Here is a 25,070-nt window from a genome sequence, read left to right on the forward strand (position 1 = left end):
AATCTTTTTACTTTTTTATTCCAAAAATGGTGAATCATCCCCCATGGTTGACATCATCATCTTAAATTGTATTGGCTCTTATAAATTTTATTTTGGTTGCACATTTTTCTTAGGAGGCCCATTTTAGACCTCAAAATTCCCCAAATGAAACTGTCGTTGACCCAATACTGAAGATTCCCCCTGATGTGCTCTTTCTGTTGGATGGATTCCCTACCCAATCTGCATCTATGAATCCTTGAAGTTTCACTCCCTCTATCTGTCTGTACCAAATACCAAACTGGGTGGTGCCTATGAGGTATCTCAACACATGTTTAGTTGCCTTCCAATATAGTTTGGTTGGCTTAACCATTGCTTGACTAAGTTGGTTAACTACAAAAGATATGTTCGGTCGTGTGTTCATCAAATACATAAGTGAATCCACAGTCTACCTGTAAATAATAGCCTCCACTAATTCACCTGAAGTAGCAGCTTCCTTCCTCCAATTTCCTGGTAGAGGAGTCTCCATGGGTTTGTTGCTCTCCATGTGGAACTTCTTCAATATCTCGTTGACATACTTTCCCTGGAAGATAAATAGTTCCTCATCTCCTTTCGATACTTCAATACCAAGGAAATAATGCATGAGCCCCAGGTCCTTCATCTTGAATTCTCTTTCAATATCTCTTTGCAAGATTTTACCATCTTCTCATCACCTTTTATAATTAAATCATTGACATATAATACTATAATCAACAATTTACCTTCAACCACAACATGGTAAAGGTTTGCATCTACTTCACTTTTGGTGAAGCCCAACCTGGTGAAATAATTGTCAATCATGGTGTACCAAGCATAGGGTGCTTGTTTCAATCCATACAACTCTTACTTGAGTTTGCCCACATGCGACTCTCTATTGAAGGTATCAAATCCTTATGGATGTTAAATTTACACCTCTTCCTTAATCAAATCATTGAGGAATGTTGTCTACACATCCTTCTAATTTATCTTCCATCCCATCTGCGCTGAAAGTGATAGAATATATATGATTGAAGAGTACCTTGCTACTGGAGCAAAGGTATCATCATAATCAATTCCCTCCACTTAAGAGAACCCTCTGGCCAAAAATTTGGCCTTGTGTTTCTCCACACTCCCATCTGCTACTCGGTTTACCTTGTAAATCCAAATGGAACTCACCACTGACTTGTCTGTTGGTCTTGGGACCACTTCCCAAACATTTTTTCTGATAATGGAGTCATACTCCTCAACCATGGCATCAACCCACACTGGTTTTTGCACTTCTTCCTCAAATGAGGATGGCTCAATCTCTACACTCTCGCTCATAAGAGCCATGTAGCCAGTGTATCGATCTGGTGAACTCCTCTTCTTGTGCTATAATGTTGGTGATCCCACATTCTCTCTAGCATCATGCATCAATCTGTTAGCCTCTCTGGTGCACTTCCTTCCATATCTGGAAGTCTTTCCATGAGTAGCTTCTTCCACTCTTTGATCCTTTGCATGTGGTTATGCCACATCATCTCAAGGTTCTTCTTTTGGAGCTAAAAGCTCCTCTTCTCCATGCAACTAAAACTCCCTCTCAAGGTAACATATCATGGACTTCTCTTCATCGAACTTCACATCTCTATGAACCACTATCATCCTGTGATATGACAGGTACACCCCATAGTTGTGAGGTGTATCAATGTACCCCACAAATATTCCCTACTCAGATATTGGTTCTATCTTTTCCCTTGCATCCTTGTTAATATGACAGTAGACTAATGAACCAAAGATCTTGAAGTGTGCCATAACTAGTTTCTTACCTGAAAAAGCTTCTTCTGGTGTACTCATCCCAAGAATTTGATGAGGACTCTTGTTCTGCACATATACAGCTATGATGCATGCTTCAGCCCACAAGTGCAACAGTAGGCCCTGATCATGTAACATTGCCCATGAAACTCCCACAATAATTTTTCTCTTCATTTCAGCCACCCCAATCTATTGTGGGTTATGGGGTGCTATTAATTCTTGTCGAATGCCTTCTGATGCATAGAAGTTCTTGAATTAATTTGACATATATTTTCCACCATTATCACTCATAATAGCTTTAAGTTTCCTACGAGTGTCTTTCTCAACAAGTTCTTTAAATTCACAAAATTTAGTGAACGTCTGATCTTTCTTCTGCATGAAGAAAATCTAGCACTTACGAGAAAAATCATCTACAAATATTACATAAGACTTGTTCTTGGTCGTGGAGGTTGTCGAGAATGGTCCAAACACATCTGAGTGAACTCTTCAAGGATCACTTGCGCTCGACTATCCTTATAATGAAGGGTAGCTTTGGTATACTTCCCTAATGTACACCCTTTACATGTGTCTCTCTGCTCTAATATACTTTTGGGAAGTCCTGTAGAAATTTGTTGCATGATATTCAAAGCTTTGTGGTGCAAGTGATCCAATATTCTATGCCATAACTCACAGATGTCTCGGCTCTGCACCATCTCTGCTTTTGTGCTCAAAGCATCATAGTCTTCTACATCCAATTTGTAGAGGTTCTTCACCCGAACCTCGATCTGCTTCACTTGTCATGAGGCTATGTGACGAAGGAAAGCCTTTCCTTTGTTAAATATCACATCGTATCCACGGTCCTCCAACATGGCAACTGAAACCAAATTCTTCTTCAAACTCAAAACATACATGACATCATTTAATGTCAGAGGAGAACCATACTCCCTCTGAAAGGTAATAATACAGATGTCGGTCACGCTGTTAGATCTGCTATATAATTCAACATTTTAGGGTCAAAGACAGCTTGGCCATGTTGTTTTGTGCTGGAAGAAAGCATGCATCAGTCCATTCCTCGCTTCCCCTTCATTCTCCTTATTTTCCCTTAAACCTGCCATCTCTGATTTTTCTCCTAAAACCCTGTGTAAACCCCTTTTCGTCAAGCCCCTCAGCGCTAAGGTTTTACCCATATAACCACGCGCCTTCACAAAAAGAGCTTCCCGCAAGGTCCTTCCTGTCACATCAATAAAAAAACCTACGCATTAATCCTGTGCCGTCCGATCAACCCCCGCCGCGATCGGACGACATTCGCACCTTCTGATCACGCGAGCTGCACACTCGATAACCAGTGAGGAAAGTGGTTTTATAGCTATCCCATCCACCACGCATCTTCCTCCTATTGTTATTATGCCCCCGCATATGGATACCGCCTGACCCCTGTAAGCGATGCGGGGAATACCGCCCGCCAACAAAACCGCTCCCTCCCGCTCGTTAACCCCCGCATACTTTCACCCCCGGATCACCATCGGATCTGCCCGACTGCGATCCGACGGCCCTCATTTATCCCGCTCACATACCTCCCGATACTCCTTATCAATCGATCTCCGCCATTCTTTTGTTGGATCTAATGGCTGATGTTTATTCTCATCCCGTCCATGCATCCACCATGCAGTCTTCATGTCCCCGACCTGTACCATGTTCCCGAAGGAGGAAGGAGGACAAAATCCAGTACCCTACGCCATTACTCCTCAGCAACCGTTCAAGAGCAGCATGTCCAAGAGAGAAAGGACAATCCTTGAACAGTTAAACGCCTTCAGCAGTTAAATGCCTTCAGCAATTATGGAAATCTATTTATACAGCACTCCACCTGCTCGAGGAGTACAACAGAGTACTAGAGAATGTCAAATTCATTCATTGAAGTAGTAGATAGTAGCAAAGGCCCATTTTAGACAGTTAATGTGGTTGGTGGTCAGTTATGACCCCTTCACGCATAGCATAGCAGAGCATTTCTGTAATCAACCTCTATAGATATCCAGAACACAGATGTGATGAAGGTTGATGGTTGTAGTTTTGATGTAAGGTTCAACTTCTTGAGACTGTAACTACTGTGATACCTGCAGCGTCTAGTCTTCATTTTCAGCTAATACAAGCTTCTTTTGCTGTTAATTGCTCACTTTCCACTTCTTCTCTGTTCTAGGCTGTGCCTGTTATGTATTTTTCATGTGCTCTTGATGTTTAGCATTAAAGGGGCTGTCATCCCACCTCTGTGTTAGAATCTAGTATGTATCATTGAATGTGCTATGCAGGTTTCTATTTACTTAGTGCCAGAGAGCTGTCATCCTGTCTGTGCATTAAGAAATAGGTTTGCAGACCTTTTTACTGGTTGCAACCGACCATCACATGGTCTTGTGCATCTGCTGGTGTGGTCAGTATTCTCCATGTTCACCTAATCCTCAAACTATGAGTAATTGGTGGTCTAAAGCCTTGTACTTTGGGGGTGTTCACCCATGTCTGGGGTTAAGCACAGTAGAAGTGGTTATCTGGCTTGAATATGCATCATTCCTTCCATTCGTCCATTTCCAACTTTTTGTTGAGTTTGTAATGTTCCCGAGCATCTCTAAGATACAACCTAGGAGAGTTTCTTGGGGTGATAACATTAATTGGCACCATTGCCAGGGACAAGAGATTGAAGCTCAGCTTCCTTGGGAGAACGACACAGTTCCAGATTTTGATAATAGACAAGGTTTGGACACATTTCTGGTTGTAATCATCTATCTGGCGACTCCAATGGAGGAAGACCAACCTTTGGCGACTCCACAGTATAGTTCTAGCTCAGTTTGTGAGACATACTTGAAGAAATCCTCAGAAATCACCAGTTGTTCCAGTCCCTGACCCTAAGAGGATTGTTAAACCGAAGAAAGCATCATAGAAAGGGGCATTAGGATCAGGTAACCCTAAGAAAACCCATGCATCTCTGAAGGATAAAGTTATAACTGAAGATATACAGTTTGAAGATTTAGAGTCCAGCATTGTTAGTAAGGAAATTCCTTCAGAGATTAATACAGCGCCTTGTTCAGTTAGTTCCCCTTTGAATCTTAGTCCAAAGAAAGTTTCCCATACAGTCCAGAACATCCCTTTGTCTCTGCCATCCATCACATTGCTTCAAACTACTCAATCTGCCAGCATCCTTCCACATATCCCAATCATGGCAGGACAGCAAGCACCTACGAAGATGGAAAGAATTATTGCTGCTAGGTATGGACCCCTGGTCTTGCCTGCTCCTTTGAATGCTATGCCTGTTGGAGAGTATCAGAAATATATGCCCAAATTCACTGGTACAAAGGGGGTAACAGCTGAAGAACATCTTGAAGCTTTTTATAGTTATGCAGATAACCTAGATATCAGTGAAGATGATGTGTGGATGAGAGTTTTTGTCCAGAGTCTTGATGGAGAAGCAAGAAAGTGGTTCAGAGAATTGCCCCATAGATCCATAACAGATATTGAAGCATTGGATGATGCATTTTTGAAGCAATGGGGAGATAGAAAAGATCTACTCTATTACCATACTGAGTTTGGAAACCTGAAGAGGGAAAATGGGGAATCATTGCCTGATTTTAATAAAAGATTCAATCGTATGTATAGTAAGATACTAGCTGAGGTAAAGCCTACCCCCACCTCTGCCAAACTCACTTATGCCAATGCTTTTGACTCTGATTTCTGCCTGTTATTGAGAGAAAGAAGATGTGCCACTCTAGCTGACATGCAGGATGCAGCACTAGAGGTGGAATCCAATATTATGGTTGCAGAAAAGGTTAAAACACATGATGATAGAAGGAGGCAGAGAGGTGAGGCTTCTTCTTCCTCTGCCTCATCTTCAGAGCCTAAATTAGATAAAATGACTAAGATGATAGAGTCATTGGCTGCTGAAATATCTAAGATGAAGGTTGAGAAGAATTCAGGAAAGACAAGGCAGCAGAACACATTTGCTCCAAGAAATCCAAATCCATTCAGAAGAGTAAATGAACAGTTGTAAATCATTTAGAGGGGAAAAGAAACAAATGAAGAACAAATGGTTAAAGCTCATTTCCAGAATTTAGTTATGGAGGAGGAACAATTTGAAGATGAGGATAAAATTCATTGCATGGAATATAAAGGCAGCGCTGCCTTCTTGACATTGGCTGCATATGAAGAATCACTGCTACAGGACCAAATAAGTCAAGAATGGGACATAGAAGCGGTTTTGCAAACTGGTGAACAACAAAGATATAATCTGAGGTCAAATGCAAAAAATGTAAAGGAGAATCATGCCCAAAGAGCTGCTGTCTAAACAGAGTCACAGAATATTAGGCAGAGAAGACCAGCATCTGATCTAGTCATCCTCAAAGCACCAGTTCAAGAGGTAAGAGGTTCTGATAAGTTGCCTTTCTCTTTCAGCTTTGAGTCAGAAGTCCAGAAGTTAACAATATCTGTGCCTCTGGTAGAGTTGGTAAAGAGTGAAGTATTTAGAAAGCCCATCCTTGAAGCTCTTGAGCTGGAAACCACACAAACCTCCACTGACTTTGTCAATTTGCAAGATGACAAGCCTGCAGTTGTGCTTAGCCCCATGATTGAACCTGCTGATAATAATTCTCCATCATTTTATGTCTCCTTGACCATTCATGACAAAATCCTCCACAATTGCCTGCTAGATACAGGGGCCAGCCACAATCTGATGCCTAAAGCTGTCATGGAAGAGTTAGGCCTTGATATCACTAGTCCATATCATGATTTATTCTCTTTTGATTCAAGGAAGGTGAAATGCCTAGGATTAATCAAAGACCTGGCCATTTCCCTAACTCAGCTGCCCATGAAGAGTATGATGATGGATATTGTGGTAGCAGATGTCCCTCCTAAGTTTGGCATGCTGTTGTCTAGAGGATGGATTAAGAGACTAGGTGGGACATTGAAAAATGATTTATCTTATGCCACTGTCCCATTTTTTGGAGGAGAAAGTAGGAGGTTGTACAGAGAAGCACAACTGGCATATATCATCAGTGATGAGAAGAATCCTACTAATCATCCCATTTATGCTGTGGACACTGATTTTGGAGCATGTATTCTCCAAATTGAAGAATCTCAGAAGGACTCAATGCAGCTCAGGAAACCAATAGTTCAGGTCGAGGAAGAGTAAAGAAGTCAAGTTTGGGAGATTTTCTTTGATGGAGCATGTTCCAGGGAAACTGCAGGAGCAGGGGTGGTGCTGGTATCTCCAAAGCAAGAAAGCACACATCAGTCTTTTAAGCTGGCTTTTCAAGTCACTAATAACATAGCAGAATATGAGGCTCTGATATTGGGCCTTAATGCAGCAAAAGACAGAGAAATCAGGAAAATAAAGGTGTTTGGAGATGCTGATTTGATCATTCAGCAAGTAATTAAAACATTTCAAGCAAAGCACCCAAGGCTGAAAGCATAAAGAGATGAGGTATGGAGAATCAGAGATTCATTTAATTATTTATGTATTTCATATATCCCTAGAGCCAAAAATCAGCTTGTTGATTCCCTTGCTGTGTCTGCTAGCATGTTTATCCCTCCCATGCCTCCAAAACTAGTTTATGAAGTCCAAATGAAGTATAGGCCATCCTTGCCTGATAGTGTCCAGCACTGGAAAGTTTTTGATGATGATGATGAAATAAATAGGTTTCTGCAAGTCATTTATGAGTTTTTCGAAATGAAAAGTGACCAAGAAAATGAAGCCTTGCAAGAAAGCCCCCAATCCCAGCTTAGAAACAAAATTGGCAAAGATAGCATCGTCCAGCTTCCCAGTAATCATATTCCAAAGTGTCTAATTCCTCTTGAAAGAATGTTTGACCAAAATGATGTACCTTGCAAGGCTGCCCAAAAAGAAGACCAATCTACAGTCTGTAAGCATGATATAGGGAGTCCAGGTAAGCCTAGATACATAAGCCTATCAACTCATCTGGCTGCTGACCAAAGTGTTGAATACTGCAAATTAATGAAGCAATTTGCTGATGTGTTTGCTTGGGAATATAGTGATTTGAAAACCTATGATAAAAATATTATTCAGCATAAAATCCCTCTGGAGAATGACACCATACCTTTCAAACAGAAGCTGAATCCAATAAATCCTATGCTTCTTCCTCTAATTGAAAAAGAAATCAAAAAGTTGTTGGCTGCCAAGATCATAGTCCCTCTCAGATATTTAAAATGGGTAGCCAATTTGGTGGTAGTGAGGAAGAAAAGTGGAGAAATTAGACTGTGTGTTGATTTCAGAAACTTAAACAAATGCTCTAAGAAAGACAACTATCCTCTACCAAAGATGGAGCATTTGTTGCAAAAAGTCTCAGGAGCCAAAGTGATGTCTTTCCTGGATGGATTCTCAAGCTTTAATCAAATTGTTGTGCACCCAGATGACCAAGAGAAGACTGCATTCACCACTCCTTGGGGCACTTTTATGTATGCTAAGATGCCTTTTGGACTGATGAATGTTGGAGCCATCTTTCAGAGAGCTATGGATATAGCATTTGTGGGAGAGAAGGATAAATTTGTCCTTATTTACCTTGATGATATAACAGTGTACTCCAACAGTCATCAAAACCATTTGCAGCATTTGAAAAAGGTGTTTTTGAAGTGCAGAAGGTTTGGGATTTCAGTCAATCCTAAAAAATTACAATTTGCTTTAGAAGAAGGCAAGCTGTTAGGACATGTTGTTTCTGCTGCAGGTGTCCGAATTGACTCAGAAAGAGTAAAAACAATACAGACCCTGTCTGTCCCGAGATCAAAGAAAGATATCCAGTCCTTTCTGGGCAAGATTAACTTTGTAAAGAGGTTTATCCCGAATTTTGCTGAATATGTGAAGCATATTACCTCCATGTTGAAGAAAGGGGCAGAAATCAAATGGACTGATTCAGCAAGAAAATCCTTTGAATCCATTAAGAAAGCTATTATGGAGGCTCCCAATTTAATAAGTCTAGATTACATCAAGGAGTTTCATATATTTTCATTTGCTTCTGAAGACACCCTTGTAGCAGTCTTATTGCAAGCAAATGAAGAAGGTTCAGAGCATCTGGTGGCATTTTTTAGCAAAAACTTAAGGATGCTGAACTGAGGTATGAAATTATTGAGAAACAAGCATATGCTCTTATCAAATCCTTGAAAGCTTTCAGAGTTTGCATTCTGCATTCCAAGATTAATTGCATATGTACCCTCTGTTGCAATAAAAGATGTCTTAACACAACCTGATATTGATGGAAGAAGGGCTAAATGGATTGCAAAGTTGATTGAATTTAATATAGAATTAAAGCCCACCAAACTTGTTAGAGGTCAGGGTCTTGCCAGGTTGTTAGCTGAAGAAAATTGCAGAACATTGGACATACATTTCATGGGCACAATTGCAGAAATTGATCAAATAGAAGAAGAGGAAGCAGCTGAACCAGAGAGAAAGCAGTCAGTGGAAGAAAATCTAGCCTCTTGTGATTGGTATTCTGAAATAGTTAAATTCTTGCTGAAGCTAGAAATCTCTCCAGGCTTAAGCACAAGTCAAGCTAGAACTATAAAGCTTAGAGCAGCTAAATATTGCATTAATAAAAATCTTCTCTATTGGAGCGATCCATTTGGAGTGCTTTTGAGGTGTCTGGCCAACGAACAGTCAATAGAAGTTATGCAGCAGTTTCATTCCAGCATGTGTGGAGGGCACCATTATTGGAAAACCACTACCCACAAAATTCTCAAAGTTGGGTACTACTGGCCCTCCTTATTTTCTGATGTATTTTCATTTGTTAAATCTTGTGACAGGTGCCAAAGATTTGAAGGAAAGCAGCAGTTGAAGTCCCTGCCCTTAAAACCAATACATACAAAAGGACCTTTTTAGCAGTGGGCCTTGGATTTCATTGGAGAAATCAATCCACATTCCAGTGGCCAGCACAGATGCATATTAGTAGCCACTGATTATTTTACTAAGTGGATTGAAGAAATCCCTACCAGAAAGGCTGATCATAATGTGGTCATGAAGTTTTTAATTGAAAATATCTTTACCAGATTTGGTTGTCCACATAAATTAGTCACATACAATGCAGCAGCCTTTAGGGCAAAATAATTGGTGGAAATGTGTGATTCAATGGGTATTAAACTGATTCCTTCCACCTCATATTATCCCCAAGGCAATGGTCTAGCAGAATCTTCAAATAAAAGCCTGATAAGGATAATTAAAAAGCTATTAGAGGACAACAAAAAGAATTGGGATTCTAAGCTCAAGTATGCACTGTGGGCTGACCGAGTGACCATTAAGAGATCCACAGGGAATTCTCCTTTCAAGCTGGTATATGACACGGAGGCTGTATTCCCAATTCAGTTAACTCTCACTGTGGCAAGATTCCTTCAAGAAGAATAGAATGAGGAAGAAGACATGGCAAAGAGGATCACTGATTTAGCAGAGGTACATCAAATCAAAGAACAACTGGTTGAAAAGGCTGCAGCACATCAGAAAAAGATCAAGGAAGCTTTTGACAAAGGGACAAAAGCAGATAATTTTCAGGTTGAAGACTTGGTCCCTAAATGGGATGCACTAAAAGAAAAGAAAGGCAACCATGGAAAGTTTGATGCTTTCTGGACAAGGCCTTATCATTTCTCAGATTCAAGGGAACAACACTTTCATACTTAAAAGTATGGGAGGACAGACAGTTTTTGATGGTCCAGTTAATGGGCGTTTTCTCAAAATTTATGTGATTTAAGGTCTTTTGGCCTTAAAGTTGTAAATATTTTATTTTATCAGTTTTAGTGTAGGTTCAATTAGACTCCATGCCCAATGGAACACTAGGAATTTTGCTAATTTGTTTTCATCAGGAAGGCATTGATTTGCAGGTTCTTGAGACCTCACAGGAAGGATCTCATCCCTAGAAGGAGCTAGTGTTAGCTCTGCTATATAATTCAACATTTGAGGGTCAAAGACAACTTGGTCGTGTTGTTTTGTGCTGGAAGAAAGCACGCATCAGTCCATTCCTCGCTTCCCCTTCATTCTCCTTATTTTCCCTTAAACCTGTCATCTCTGATTTTTCTCCTAAAACCCTGTGTAAACCCCTTTTCGTCAAGCCCCTCAGCGCTAAGGTTTTACCCATATAACCGCGTGCCTTCACAAAAAGCGCTTCCCGCGAGGTCCTTATCTGTCACATCAATCAAAAAACCTGTGCGGTTAATCCTGCGCCATCTGATCAACCCCCTGCTGCGATTGGACAACATTCACACCTCCCGATCACGCGAGCTGCACACTCGATAACCAGCGAGGAAAGTGGTTTAATGGCTGTCCCATCCGCCACGCGTCGTCCTCCTATTGTTATTGCGTCCCCGCATACGGATACCGCCTGACCCCCGTAAGCAGTGCAGGGAATACCACCCGCCAACAAAACCGCTCCCTCCCGCTCGTTGACCCCCATGTACTTTCGCCCCCGATCACCGTCGGATTTTCCCGACTGCGATCCGACGAACCTCATTTATCCCGCTCACATACCTCCTGATACTCCTTATCAATCGATCTTCGTTGTTCGTTTGTTGGATCTAATGGCTGATGTTTATTCTCATCCTGTCCCTGACCTGTACCATGTTCCCGAAAGAGGAAGGAGGCCAGAATGCAGTACCCTGCGCCATTACTCCTCAGCAACCGCATTTAAGAGCAGCATGGCCAAGAGAGAAAGGACAATCCTCGAGCAGTTAAACGCCTTCATCAGTTATTGAAATCTATTTATACAGCACTCCACCTGCTCGAGGAGTACAACAGAGTACTAGAGAATGTCAAATTCATTCATTGAAGTAGCAAATAGTAGCAGAGGCCCATTTTAGATAATTAATGTGGTTGGTGGTCAGTTATGACCCCTCCACGCATAGCATAGCAGAGCATTTCTGTAATCAACCTCTATATATATCCAGAACATAGTTGTGATGAAGGTTGATGGTTGTAGTTTTGATGTAAGGTTCAACTTCTGGAGACTGTAACTACTATGATACCTGCAGCATCTAGTCTTCATTTTCAGCTAATACAAGCTTCTTTTGCTGTTAATTGCTCACTTTCCACTTCTTCTCTGTTCTAGGCTGTGCCTGTTATGTATTTTTCATGTGCTCTTGATTTTTAGCATTAGAGGGACTGTCATCCCACCTCTGTGTTAGAATCTAGTATGTATCATTGAATGTGCTATGCAGGTTTCTGTTTACTTAGTGCCAGAGAGTTGTCATCCTGTCTGTGCGTTAAGAAATAGGTTTGCATACCTTTTTACTGGTTGTAGCCGGCCATCACATGGTCTTATGCATCTGCTAGTGTGGTCAGTATTCTCCATGTTCACCTAATCCTCAAACTGTGAGTAATTGGTGGTCTAAAGCCTTGTACTCTGGGGGTGTTCACCCATGTCTGGGGTTAAGCATAGTAGAAGTGGTTATCTGGCTTGAATATGCATCATTCCTTCCATTCATCCATTTCCAACTTTTTGTTGAGTTTGTAATGTTCCCGAGCATCTCTGAGATACAACCTAGGAGAGTTTCTTGGGGTGATAAATGCGCTATACCTCCCATCATCTCCAATTTCGATGTGCATCTAGAAGTCCTTCTCCTCGAAGTCACTAAAGAATTGTTTATTTTTGGTCATATGGAATGAGGCTCCACTATCCAGATACCACACACAACCCATCATTGATGTCACCATGTAAGTGATGAGGGTGAAATCTAGCTCGAATTGTGAAGCAAGAGATTCACCTACCACTCCTCCTAAGTGCTTCTTGCCTTCCTTCTTGTGCAGACACTTTGTGGCATAGTGTCCCAACTCGTGTTAGTGAAAACATTTAATCTTTGACATGTCCTTCTTGTTTTTGCCCTCACTAGAATCTAATTTAGAATGGGATGACTTCCCTTTCCCTTTCTTCGCCTTTTGAGCTAAGGCACATTTATCCTCATCATCATGCTTGGATGAGGATCCATATCTAGTGTTTTGTCAAATAACTTCTTGCACCAAGTCAGACCAAAAATTCTCCCACTCTGGTAGCTTCTCCCTCCCATTTACTGAGCCTTGGTAACTTTGATAGCTCTTGGGAAGACCTAGAAGTGCTAGTTTGACCAGATCTTCTTCAGCAACTATAACAAGGACACTTCCAAGCTCATCCCGACATTGGGTGAACTTGGTCAAGTACTTTGGTATTGTGTCTCCCTTCTCCATACTGATTTTTCTGAGTTTGTCCTTCAATGCCGACTTCTTGTGGTCACTAGTATTTTGAAACAGGTTTGTCAAGGTCTTCCACATTGCATATGGAGTCTCCTTACCATGGAGGTTTGAGACAATATGATCTCAAAATACTTCTAGGATAATCTATCTCACCTTTGCAACACACTTTCTCCACTATGTTAGGTCTTGAGCATCAGTTGGCTTTGGAATATATTTTTCTATGAATTCCTTCAGATCGTTGTCCTCCAACACTACCTCCATCATGTCCTTCCAAGTAATATAGTTCAAACTACCTTCAAGGGAATATTCGAGTCTCAATCCGTAGAATGACATCCTGTTGGCTTTAAAGTATGATAATGAAAATTCGATTTCACCTGCAAAAGACAAACTTGTATTCTCCTCTTCTTTAGCGATTCAGATTTGATACCATCTAGAAATTCCTTGTAGATTCAAACTCCTAATTGTAATATGTTAAAACAATAGACTTGAATCTACTCTACTCATCAGCGAAAACAATTAATTGATCGTGAAATCACGAAGCATACAAGCGAAAGAATTCAATCAACACATTACAAAATGATTTCTTGGGAAAAATTAGAGCTAAAAACCCTTGCTATTTGTATATTGCATTAGTAAGAAAATATGAGAAGATTACAATGATTTTCTTAAGCCTGAGAAACCTCTGCACTATCTCTATCTATATCACAACTTCCTAAACAAGCCCATGTCAATACTTAACCAATTTTCTGCTTGCCCAAGTCCCTATTTCCTTGCACTCTTCCCTTAGGAATTAGCCCCCTATTAATTAGGGAAATTCCTCTATATGAATTGTGCAATCCTCATAGGCCTTCCTTTGACTGTATGCACCACCTGTACAATTCAGATGATTATACAACTAATATTACAATGTTCTTGAACTCCAATCTAAACTAGGTTTTTCTCAAATCTGACATGCATGAGTTATTTATGAGTGAATCATTAGTATACTAGTTGATCACTGTAGGCAACGCCACACTCCTAGACCTCCCTCTAGTTCCTCCAACAGATGGAACTAGTTTAACTAAATTTAACTTAGTTAGAACGTATTAATTAATTGCAGCTCAAAATAAACTCAACCAGGGCTCCTATAATGTACGATACACTCTACATGACATAAGTTAGACCCTCAACTCGAATTAACTAAGCCAACTAAGTCAAATTAACTTAGTTAACTAATATAAGTTGTCATGAGATGTGGAATTACAATTTTATTCCCAATTTAATTCAAGGACAAAATTAAATTAGGATTTTCTTATTGCATTTTCAACAAATTAAGGCAATATCTTTGGAAGATAAAATTTATTATCAAATTTCGGAAAAGTTGAAAGATACAACTTATCATGTAGAAAAGGAAAATAAACAATTAATGAAAATAATTTACAAACATTTGGGAATGGAATTTATGTCCCTAATGTGGTCCGACTTAAACAACTAATCCTTGATGAGCACCATAAAAGGCCCTTCTCATCTCATCCTGGTTATCAGAAAATCATTTCAGCACTCAAAATATAATTGTTTGGCTAAGTATGAAAAAATAAGTGGCAATGTATTTGGAAAAATTCCAAGAATGTCAAAATGTAAAGGTAAAACATCCACATCCAATAGGATTTTTGAACCCTTTGTCTATATTAGAATGGATTTGGGAGGTAATTCCACTAGATTTTATCATTGGTTTACCTAGAACTAGATGCAACATGAACTAATTATGATTGTGGTAGATAAATTTTCAAAGACTGCTCATTTTAAGCATGTTCAATATACTTAAAAAGTTGTGCAGATGGCAACACATTTCATGAAGGAAAATTTTAGGTTACATGGGGTACAAAAAATTGTAATATCTAATAGGGATGCAACATTTACTTCCAAATTCTAGAAGACATTGTTTGCAAGAATTGGCACACAACTAAAATTCAACATTGTTTATCACCCACCAAAAAATCGGAAAATCAAAAGAACCAATCAGAAGGCTTGAAGACATGCTACACATGTATGTAATGAATCAACCCACTAAATGGGAGGATTATCTTCATTTAGTTGATTTTTCCTATAAAAATAGTTATTAGGCATCCCTAAAACTGAGTCCTTTCGAAGTCCTATATGGGAAAAAGTGCCATACTCCCTTGATGTGTAGTTAGCCTAAAGATAGGCTCATGTTAGGACCAAATGTTTTGCAGGAAATGGAACAAATTGTGAAGAGAATAAAACATAACCTAAAAGTAGGTTAGGATAGGCAAAATAGTTACACAAATTTGAAGAAGACACACAAATAATTCCATGTAGGGGAACATCTATATATTAAATTTAAACTAAAAAGTGTACCCTAAAGATGGGAAATTGTGCTAGTTATACCCTCAATTTTGTGGGCCATTTGAAATACTATATAGGGTAGGGCCAGTGGCCCACCACCTAACATTACTAGCCAATATTAAGGTTCATAATGTATTTCATGTGTCTCTTTTGAAAATGTATATTCGTGATCCTCCTCATATTATCAATTGGAATGTTGTATAGGTCAAACTAGAAGGGAAGTTCTAGGTTGAACCTCTACAAGTCTTGTACTGGAGGGAAAATATACTCTAGAATCGAGTCATTGCCTAGGTTAAAGTACAATGGAAGCACTTTGGGCCTTAGAAAGCCACCTGAGAGATGGAAGAAGAAATGAAGAAGGAATTCTTATGTTGTTCCAAAGGAAATGAATATAGACAAATGCCAAGGATGGTGTTCCCCTTTAAGGGGAGGGGAAATGTAGTACCCCTGGTGAAAGTAATTTTTATTTCTAGACTTTCATGATTTTAAAAGTTTGAAAATGCATGAGAGGCTAAAAAGTAAATTGAACAATTTTAGGTTGTGAATATTTATTTACCATTAATAAAATAATGTTCTTGTTTTTCTTACTATTATTTATGGAAATACAAGAGGATCCACCACGTGAGTAGTTAGACTCTCAACTGTAAGGAAGCGGTTAGAATCAGTTATAATCCCAAAAAGGATAGAAACACAAAAAAGAAAAGTCCTCCATTATGGAAGGGGATGGTCCCTTTTTTTTTTTCTGACCACCAAATTTATCAGGGCCGGAGATATATGTCATGGGTGGAGGATGATTTAAAAATACAATTGCAATAGATAAATGCAATATAAATTAAAAGCGTAATGTACCAATGGGAGACAAAAAATGGATCTGTGTAAAAAAAAAGAGTGATCCAAAATTAGCATGATGTTGTTAGCCTTGAGGAGGTGAAACTGTGAGAAATTATTGATTTGTTTCTTGACATGAAAGGAGTCTAGGCCTCAGGGTAACTATAGAGATAGTAATCCAATGATTGGGAGGAGAGTGGAAACTCCTATTATGTTCTTAGAAATCACAGATAATTATCTAGGTTATTTTTAAATCTATGTTAAGTATATGAGTTTTAGGTATAGTTCATTATTGAAGTAGGAACAATAATGAGAATTATCAGAGAAATATTATGTTTATAAATGTGAAAATGGGTGTCATTAAATCTGTTGTATATGAATGAATTATGGTCAAATTATTTCAAGATTAATAGCCTTTGTTGAAAATGTGTGTGTGTGTGTGTGTTTAAGCACAGTTGGAAGAATTGAGAAGGGTTACAAAGGGAACCTTAAGGCTATCTTTATGAACCAATGCAAACCCTAAGTGTATCTTTGTTGAGGAAAAATTAATGAGCAAAACTAGGATCAAGAGCCTAGCATCAATTCCTCTTAGTACATAGAGAGTGAGTTAGTACTTTAGCATAAAAACAAAAAGAAAAAAGGCTTAGTTATAATGAAATTAAATCTAGAATATCTATACATGCATAAATAGGAAAACATATCTTATAATCACAACAATATATGTTAAGCCTCATAAATATTGTGGGAAACGATATGTAAATAAAATATGTATCAGGGCTCGAGACAAGGTTTGCATGCATATAGACTGACAACAAGAAAAGAGACTCCATGCTGACCTATGAGTGCATGAAGACCCTATCTATTTTTAGTAGTTTCTTTGTAGGAACCACATCAAAAAACTTAGTAACATGAGTTTACACAATTAGCCTAACCTACAGATTCACTTGTAGTTATAAATATATATATCTAGTGTATGTATATGTATGGAACACATAGCCAAGACACTAAAAACTAATTGACATTGAGAAGCAATATTAGAGAACAACTATACTTATTGTAATGAACATATCAAAAGAAATATATTTGCATATCAATGTCAACAAAAGAAGCATAATCTCCAACCTGTTATTATGAAAAGAAAACCCTTCACTATATTCACTTGTATCATAGGAAGCCAAATATAACATAAAATTCAACAGTTGGAGTTTTCAAACTTATAAAGAGAGCTCGAGCCAAGTTACCTTGTTTTCGTAGCCAAAACTAAAAGAAACATTATGATTTTCATAGAAAGGAAAACACTTAACAAATAATATTTCTCACCTACTCTAGCTACCAGTGTTTAGTCTTGTTCCTAATTAGAAATTTAAATAAAAAAATAAAAAAGGGTAGTAGCCTCTTTAGGTTTATTCTAAATATTTCTCCTATAAATTAGTCAGAGTCGGCTAGGTTTCATCATGGTAGAACAATAACATAGTTGGTTGATGCAAAATCCGAGAGTAGACCTATGATAGAGGAATGATGCTAGAAATTAAACACCTAGATGGTGCTAGTAGGAAATATAAGTGAACCCTCGATAATATTCCTTCTCCTTGAGTTTTTATTTATGGTGCTCCAGCTGACTTCCCTAACTTTTTCCTTAAGTTGCACAATTTCTTCCATGGTCTCAAGCATAATTGTGTGATGGTAGTTGAGAGTGGCTCGCCTAACTTTTTCGTCACTCTAGTCATAGGTTGCACATGGCCCTGTCTCCATCTACCACTGTCACGACCCGTACCCATTTGGATATATGTGGAAGCTCTGTTATTTTGAGTGAGGTGAGCCATCTTATAGACGCAGGGTGAATGAGAACAACGAGTGGTGAGATGTAATGAAAAGGAAACTCTCAAGCGCGGGAGAAGGGAGGGGATACTGCAGTCGCTCAAGCTAAAATTGTGACTTGTGTTGTGCTCCCTTTCCTTTAATAATCCATAATAGCTTATGGAAAAATCATGATGCCTCCCCATCATTCGTACGGCGAAGTTTTCCCAAGAATCAAAGCAATGTGTGTTTTTTTCATCTATAGGGAATGTTAGCTATGTCAGGCTCTTCTTGAACGCCTCATCTTACCTTTTTACCAAATTGCATTAATATTCCTAAATGGGAGGGAGTGTGTGAGATATTTGAGAACACCTCCCTCATTTCCATTGTCCTAAAAAATCATTAGAAATTTTGCAAGAGAGAGCATTGTTGGATCCACTCTTGGTGGGAAATATTTGACTTTTCCTTGTGATTAATGTTCTCACAATCATTGCATAGTGTGTTAGTAGGTGTCTCATGCCATGCACTGGAATACAAGACCTCTTGTCCATTTTTTCTTGTGTTTTCCAGCCTGCTAGCTAGTGAATTTTATTTCCTCTTGATCACGTGAAATTCAACCCAAACAAGGTTTCCTATGTGGCCTTTGATGTGTTGGAGGAGCTTAAGGAGTCTCTAGTTAGTGTTTACCTTGTTGGCCAAGGTGCCATTCTGGAGTTTCTAGGAAACGTGTATTTCCAAGGTCTAGTCCCCTTCCATAATCAATGGTAGAAGGTTGCAGGATCTGGCTATTTCGAGACCCTTTTCTAGCTCTTGCAGTTCTATAGTAGTGTTCGTGCTATTCTCCAGTTTGCAGAAATATATCCATTGGATGTCCCCAACATGATTTTTAAAAACACCTCCAAATCCTGCTTTCCAAGGATTACCCCTCGAGGATTTGTCAAAGTTGAGCTTATACACATTTGTGTCAGGGGGTGACCATTTCTCTGGAATGCTTGGGATGACCGAAGGGGTTTGCGGGGAAGAGGCTTGGGTCTGCTCAAGATATAGCAACTAAAGGATTCTGGTGTTCGAAGCTCGAGGAGGTCCTTATTGTGGTGGGAGCTTTGAAATTGAGACAGAGCCTTGAATAATCGTCTTCACCGTGGTAAGGAGAACTGCCTTTGTGACTTTCATTTCTTTGAAAATCCTAGCATTACATTCTTTCGAGAGAACCGAGCACATCGCTCTAGGAAGCAATTCCCAAGATTTGTTGACTATTGGATGGGTGGATATTTGAGGTTCCAAGTCTCAAGGGTGTCCTAGATGGAGGCTCTTTGTCTATATGTCGTTCAAAAAATCTTTGCACCCCAATCCAAAATAGAGGAGGCCACTCTACAAGTGTTTAAGAGATGGTTGATGGTCTCTTCCTAATTTCCACACATAATGCATCAATATGGGTTACCCCATGTGAGGGTTTTCCCTTGCATGACCAACCATGTAAATAGGGTTATCTTTGGCTAGTGATTTTTGGACCAAAGAGAGATCCACCTAGGGTGACATTCAGACTAATTGTGGTCAGCTAGGTACCCGTAGGCTTATTTGAGGAGGAAGACTCACCCAAGATTTTTTCCCCATCTTAGCTTGTCTTCATCTTGATCTATGAGAATTTGGAATTCCTAAAGGAGATTCCAGAAGGCTTCCCAATTAAAGTTCTGTGGGAGGGTGTGATGATCCATCCTAAGGTCCTCTAACTAAAAACTAAATTTCTCTAATTTTAAACACAATAAGATGGGAAATAAATTACTTATATCTAAACATTTATTTGATGATAATATACCATTAAAATTTATTTACCACAAATTAAATAAGTAAGAATTTAATTGCAACCATTTACATAAGTAATCAATAAACGAAGGAATACCTGTTCCAATAGCTTAGTTGAGATGCTCTTGAGCTCTTGACTCTGTTGGGATGCTCCTCTTGACTACCTAACTGGATTTGCCTCCCAGCCAACTAGGAAGTATTTCCTAGCTCGAGGAACCTCCACAGGTTCCCTCGCCATTCGAACCTAAGTGCAACCAGATGTAGTGTGTCCAAGTTTAACCAACACTCTCCAGATCCAAGTTTATCTCCCTCCTCTTTCTCCACATCCCTCCTACAAAACAAAATCCTCCAAAACAAAACCAAAACCAAAACCAATACCAAGGATCCCCCCACTCCTTTCATCATCCTTCCCGTTTTTATGCCTCTTCCTCCCATCCACCTCAACCACCTATCATTAATGTCATGACTACCCCCTCATCCTTTCATTTGATATCCTTGACTTTTCTTACCATATCTTCTCCCAAGTAGATTTGAGAAGACATTTTGGGGATAAGATATGGATATTTAATTTGGAAATTAATTGGAGAAGACCATATATTCTCCCAAGTAGGTTTTGAGAAGACATCTTGGGATATGGATATTTAAATTGGAATAAATGGAAGGAGACCATATCCTATCCAAAATTAAATTTGAGAAGACAAGTTGGGAATTTAATAATAACAATAATAAAATTTATATTAGTAAATAAATTTATAGTTTCACAAATTTAGGTATGTATCAATATTTCTCGATAATTATAAGTCAATATTTTCAGGTAATTTAAACACTAATAAAAATTTCATGATAAGATTAAGGAGTGCATTACATACACCCCTCCTTCAAAAAACTTCGTCCCGAAGTTAGAGTGAAAAAGATACAAGGAGTTCGAAAGCAGTTTGACAATAAGGCATAAAAAAATAGAGAGAGAGTTATAGTAGTAAAATTTAATAAGTCAGGCAATGATACCACTTCCCATCAAGAGTCTCCAATTAATCTATATCCTCCTATCCTTCCTAACCTACTTCCGTTCCCACCCTATCCATCCTCTGCTGCTATATACTATGGCATCGGATATACCAATCTAACCACTAATAAAACCAATATGGCGGAAGCATCGACTATATCGACCTAACTTCCCCAGCAAGCAACTACAATCATCATCACACGTCTAGGGGAGTGTGTCCATCAATGCCCTCCCACGATTCCAGGTTTGGAGGTTACACGGTGGGAAATACCTCCACCCCTCCTGACAACTAGGGTCAACAACCTATTATGGACCACACTACAACGTTGGTTGGATACTTGTCATCGAATAATCCAGTCAGGTCTTTTCACCTGCCATTTGCATTTTATGTCATAAGAGTGCATATCAAGTGGATACAAAATGTAATAGAACAATGTACATCATACCTTTCCTCATTAGATGTCTCGACCTTCCCTAATGGAAGAGTAGATCTTGGTTATCATATAGTTCTTTCCAATCTGTGGGTTAGTTCTCATTCATGCATATATATAACAACAAAATATATATAGATAAGTGATCTTAAACATCATGTTATTAAGTCTAGTATCCACGTGTCAATTTTGTAGTTCATACTGGAAATAAATCTTACATTAGATGAATCATAATTTCACTAAGTCATTCATTAGATAAATCATATCCACTTAAGCCATATATGATACAACAATAACTCTGATAAGTCATGCACTAGATAAATCATAACCAAGTAAGTCATACATTAGGTCATACATCAAACATTTCCATCATCAATACCTAATCCATCTAATGATTTATATAAGTAGTTTCACCTGTCCAACTAAATGCATCAATATTACATAGCGTTCATAAATAAATAACATGGAACTGCAAAATAGATCCTTAGCATAGGTAGCTATCTAAGTCAAAATGGGCATCACACATGCTCAAAAGTGAAGGGTAGTTGCAATGTATAGTATTTGCATCCTCCTCGGTAGCAAATCCTGGGATGTACTTGTCCCACTGGATCCTTATGACTAAGTTGTATGGTATTGTAGAGAATTTATGTGATGGGAATTTTTTTTTTTTTTGCTAGGTCATTCAGTTCTTATATTCAAAGATCTCATGTATTTTGGACCTAAATGTTTTCTTCTTACAACCTCCATATACCAAATGAAACAAAGATTGTTTGAGAATTATTATATATGTAAAAGATTATGCTAACTCATGGATATATAAATCTTAAAAAGTAGAGCTAGTTCGAATGAGAGTATCACAATTGTATCTATTTACACATTTGGAAGGAGAACGTAAAATTGTTGTCATGATTCTAAAGAAGCCCAACTTGCCATATTGAGTCATTTCCAGAATTCAAGTCTACTCCGTCTTAAAAGAGCAAGTCCCTTAAACTCTTAAGGATTCGAGCTTGTATTGAAGGGCTAATTGCTATTTGTCGTAGAGATCATTAGAGGTCATCCGCAACCCTATAAGGTGTTGCAAGAAAACTTGAAGTTTAGCAAAAGTGAAAGAATGGCTACTACAGTCCAAGGTTTGATTATGTGATTTCTCTTACATGGAACTTAAAAGGTCAACATTCTTACTAAGTCTTGAAATTATATGAATTAATATGGTTGTAAGAACTGGGTTTAAGCCGGATATTTATGTATAGAATGGGCTTCTTTCGATGTATGTTAGATGCGGATGTATGGAGGATGCATGCCAAGTGGTTGACAAAATGTCTCGAAGAGACATCGTCTCCTAGAATACCATGATTGCAGGTTATGCCCAGAATGGAGAGTGTGATCAGGCATTGAGGCTTTTCCGTCAAATGCAGGTAGCAGGAGTACCATACAATTCAGTTACAGTTGCGAGTGTTCTTCCTGTCTGTGCTTCTGTAGCAGCTGTGAAACGGGGTAAGGAGATACATGGTTGTGTAATTAGGAATGCATTTGAGTCGGATGTATATGTGGGTAGTGCCCTCTTGGACATGTATGCTAAATGTGCAAGTTTAGAGCATGCATTCCAAATCTTTGACAGAATGTCTAGGAGAAATGTGGTCTCATGGAATGCAATGATTTCTGGGTGTGCTCAAAATGGGCATGCAAAGAACGCCTTAATTCTTTTTGCCAAATGCAATTAGCAGGGGTGGAACCCAACTCGAGCACCATTGTAAGCATCCTATCCGCATGTGCCAAATTAGTTGTTGTACAACTGGGTAAACAAATCCATGATTATATCATCAGAAATAGATTGGATTTTGATATATCTGTAATCAATGCTCTTATAGACATGTACACCAAAAGTGGGAGTATAGAGCTTGCAGGCCGTGTTTTTGACAAAATGCCTGAAAGAGATCTGGGTTCTTGGAATGAAATGATTGTGGGATATGGAAAATATGGCTATGGTAAGGAATCTCTTGCGCATTTCTATCAGATGCAACAGGCTAAAATTAAGCCAGAGAATGTCACATTCACTGGTGTTTTGAATGCATGCAGTCATGCTGGCCTAGTGGATGAAGGGTGGAAATATTTCCATTGCATGACTCAAGATTATCAAATCACACCCGTGATGGAGCACTGCTCATGCGTGGTTGACCTTCTTGGGCGTGCAGGTCACCTAGGCGACGCATATTACTTCATTCAAATGATGCCACTAGAACCTAGTGCTGATGTGTGGGGTGCTTTGCTAGGTGCCTGTAGAAATTATTGCAATATAGAGCTAGGAGAAAATGTGGCAGAACATCTTTTTGAGTTAGAGCCTAAAAATGCTGGTAACTATGCTCTCTCATCAAATAGGTATGTTGAGGCAGGCAGATGGGATGATGTAGCAAAGGTCAGAACAATGATGAAAGGCAGGGGCTTGATAAAAAGGCTAGGATGCAGCTGGATTGAAGTCAATACTAGGAACCATGTGTTCTTTGGAGGAGACTGATCACACCCACAGTCAGAGAACATATCTGCCATGTTGAGAATCTCCATGTAGATGAAGAATTTAGGGTATGTTTCTGACGCTTTGCGATATTGAATGGGAAGAGGTTAAGGTTTATATTCGATTTCACATGAGCTTCCAAACACATGCCCTATAGAAACTGTTTAAATCACTTGCGTGAAGGGTGACATCCACAATGTCACCACACTCATCTAATTGTTGGCTGAGAATTTTTGTGATGGATGCTCATAGTTTTCAACACTTCAGGGCTACATTATGTCATTGTGGGCATAGTTTGTGAAGCTTATAACAAACAACATAACAAAATACTAGAGTACTGGTGCAACTTAATGCAAGAAAACAAAGATGACATTGGCTCTGTAAGGTAATTATGACCTAAGTTTGGAAAGGAACGTTTCACACATGGTGTTGTATGCATTTTGTTTTCATGTGTAATAGTTGACAAGAAGACTAAGGACCATTTTGCATAGGATGATTAACACAAGTACAAAGGATCATTCACATTGCAATCTGTTAGAGCTTTTGTTAAAGGATAAATTTGGACAACTGCCATTATGCACAGACTGATCAATTAGCATAAGTATAAAATATGTTTCACACTGTAGTCCATTAAGAGGTTCTTTTAAATGATAAATTTGGACAAACGACAGTAAATATTGTATTTGATTTAAGTATTGCATGTGATACTTTAAGAATCCTATGCAAACATACCTTATGAAATATATTTTATTATTGATTATTTATGCAACTTCAAACTTGTGAGTAAAATCTTCTAAATACTGCACAATGTGATTTGACATCTATATGATTGTTTTTAGGTCGAAAGGATTTTTTATTTTTTATTTTGATGGGTTATTAGTAAGATGGTTACATGAAATGCTTGAATATATTTTAGTGAATGAGTGATTCTAACTTTCATATATTTCTGAATGGTTATTCAACAATTTATGTATGCAGGACTGTGTATTCTTATCTAGTATGCCTATTCTACTTATTATTCTGCTGGAGAAGGGGAGTCTATAAAATTATGGTCTTGCAACTTCAGCTTACAGCTTGCAAATGCTTTGACAATTGAAGGGGATTTTCAAGGTGCAATACGTTCCTTAGAGACTGGACAGTAACATGCTAGTGAAATGAAGTATCCTGAACTTGAGATGGTATTTGCAACAACGATATTGAACATTCATCTTATGCAATGGGAAGATGCAAGTGCTCTAGAAAGAGTTGTGAACAACTGTGATGCCATTTGGAATTCAATTCCTGAGGATCAAAGACAATCTTGTCGTGGTCTGCACCTTTATAATGAATTGCTGCACACATTTTATCTTCTACAAATATGTGATTACAAGGAGGCTCCAAACCTTGTGAATATCTTAGATG

General features: G+C 38.7%; 1 pseudogene; it reads left to right on the forward strand.

The window, feature by feature from the left end:
- The first annotated feature begins 23,030 nt into the window (after positions 1-23,030).
- LOC149237018 (pentatricopeptide repeat-containing protein At2g13600 pseudogene) lies at positions 23,031-24,811 on the forward strand (annotated as a pseudogene).
- The last annotated feature ends 259 nt before the right edge of the window (positions 24,812-25,070 follow it).

This window comes from Pinus tabuliformis, chromosome 8 (genome assembly GCF_031772625.1).
Source record: "Pinus tabuliformis cultivar Carrire ecotype Pingquan chromosome 8, CPIR1, whole genome shotgun sequence".
Lineage (NCBI taxonomy): Eukaryota > Viridiplantae > Streptophyta > Pinopsida > Pinales > Pinaceae > Pinus > Pinus tabuliformis.